The sequence below is a fragment of the Leptosomus discolor genome, chromosome 7 (assembly GCF_034619465.1).
Source record: "Leptosomus discolor isolate bLepDis1 chromosome 7, bLepDis1.hap2, whole genome shotgun sequence".
Taxonomy (NCBI): Eukaryota; Metazoa; Chordata; class Aves; order Leptosomiformes; family Leptosomidae; genus Leptosomus; species Leptosomus discolor.
The window spans coordinates 65,232,025-65,234,430 of record NC_141397.1 but is presented as its reverse complement, the minus strand read 5'-3'; positions in this window follow the sequence as shown (position 1 = coordinate 65,234,430).

Below are 2,406 nucleotides of genomic sequence, written 5' to 3'. Positions count from 1 at the left end.
AAGCCACGGGCGCAAGCAAAGCTCAAGCAGGCGCTCAGCCATCTCCAGGCGCTCAGGCCTCCATCACACCCAAGGGTGACTTGGGAAGACAAATGCCACAACTCCCTCTCCCTCCTTTGCCCCATGGCTTTTATGGCCGAGCAGTTCCGCCATACCCTTGGTGGGGAACGTCCCTTTGGGCACCTGGGGTCACCTGTCCCGGCTGTGCCCCCCACCCAGCTGCTGGTGCACCCCCAGCCCGAGCAGGGCCTCGGGGCTGTGCGAGTGCTGCTCAGTGATACCCCGAACACCCAGCGCTGTCCTCAGCACAAACCCGAAACACCGTGAGCCCCACGAGGAGTAAAACTGTCCCAGCCAAAACCAGGACACCTGACATTGGGAAAAGGCTAATTTTCAAAGTCTGGAGAACACAGAGGTTTCTGATACTTTTCTGCTTAAAAAAAAAGTACATTAAGCTACAGGCTTTAAGCACAGTTGGGAAAGTGTCGCTAAATACGATTATTTATGCACTAGTCACATTACTTTATAAGATCTGACCATACCAACCCGTGACCACCTCAGAGTGCACTTCTTCTGGCGGTGGCCCCAATACCACAGCCCGATCCTTCACAATTTGGGGGGGCCGGTGGGGGTTCGAGGGACCATTTGCCTTTGTCCAACACCCCTCTGCCCCAACACGGAGCAGCCCGGCACGACCGGCCCCAAAGACGCAGCTCCCCTCCCCAGGCGCCATTTTGCTTCCTCCCCTCCCAGCACCACACCGCCTTTCCAAGACCAGAAGCCAGCATTGCAATCAAGCCATCACCACCCCCGACGCAAATTAACCACCCATTTAATTTCCTTTACCACCCACTCCCCCCTCTCTTTGATTCCAGGCCTCACCACCGTGGCGCTCCCGCCTCCTCCGTTGTGTGGCTCAGGCCCTCAGGGCAGCTTCGCCGCCCTCCCACCGCCGCCCTGAGGGGGACGGGCCGCTCGTCTCCCCCGCTTACCTCCATCCCCAGCGGCTGGCGGGTGTCTGCGGCCTCCGGTGGGTCCTCGCAGCCTCGGTCTTCCTCACAGAACCGCGGGCGGCTCCGGGGACGGGGGGGTGCCGGGCCATGGCGCCGGCCGGGAGCGTTCGCTCCCGGCCGGCGCCATGGCCCGGCACCCCCCCGTCCCCGGAGCCGCCGGGGCTTTTGTTTTCCCCTTCAACTGCCTCCTGCATCCCCCACCCCCAGGGTAATAATGTTCCTCCTCCTTCTCCCCCCCCTCACTGATTGAAACACCAGCCTCAGCACCTGGGGGTGAAATTAAGCAGCTGATTGGGGCTGGCTGGAGAGGTTGAACTATGTTTTTTTTTTTTGCAGCTGTGTTGTAGCAATAACGAGCTTGGCATCACCCCTCACATCAGCGCGATGGAAAGCAGGGTCTAGTCACTAGGTCAGCCTTATTTCTATAGTAAAAAAAAAAAATAAAATAAATTTACCTGACTTGTGTTTTCTTCAGGATAAGGCTCACAAATCCCCCCCGAGCCTGGTGGTCAAGATCATTTTTGCAAAGCACAAGGACCAAAAGCAAACCAAACCCTAAGAGGGGGCTGCAGTTCCAGGCAAACGAAACGAAAGGCAAGAGGGATAAACCTAGAAATAACCATAGTTAGGGCTGCCAAGGGCAGTAACAGAGGGCTGCCAAGCAAAGTGCCAACACTTTTCAGTGCCTTGCCTGGAAGACCCATCCTCAGGTTTTAGCTCCATCCCCCAGAACAGAGCCCGACCCCAAATCCAGCCCCCAGGGTTAAAGGAAACAGCAGTTTGGTCAAAACGGTGTTTCTCAAACTAGTCCCCCTACTTGAATTCCTAAACAATGCCCTTGCATAGCTGGAAGCATCCAAAACAGAATGACATTCAAAATATTAAGAAGAGATAGAGTAACATTTTAAAGAAATGACTTTAATACTATAACCCATACACATGGACTGCTTTAAATAAAAAGAAAAATTAGAATGCCAAACCTTAAAGCGTATCCCACCATGACTTTTATCTAACCATGTTTCCTGTAATCTGAAATTTTAGTCAGTACTAATGACGGATGGGCGCAGAAAGTGAAGAAAGATTAACTGAATGGGATGAAAGGCAGAAAAAGAAAATATTTCTGAAGATTGTTTCCTCCCACAGTACAAATTTAACAAGTGTTTTCAAGTTTAGTTTAATTAAGCTATAATTACCTTCTGTGGAAGTGCTGGTGAGACGACTGCTGCACAGCTGGAATAACACAGTGTAATTACTCACCAACCCCAATTAAACAAACAACAACAAAAAAAGTCTTTTGAGATGTTTCTACCAATAGCAAGAACAGTTTAAGTATTACTAAGCAGTATTTTAGCAGGTTTTTTGAGTATCTATCTGCTACCTCATGGGTAAAAAA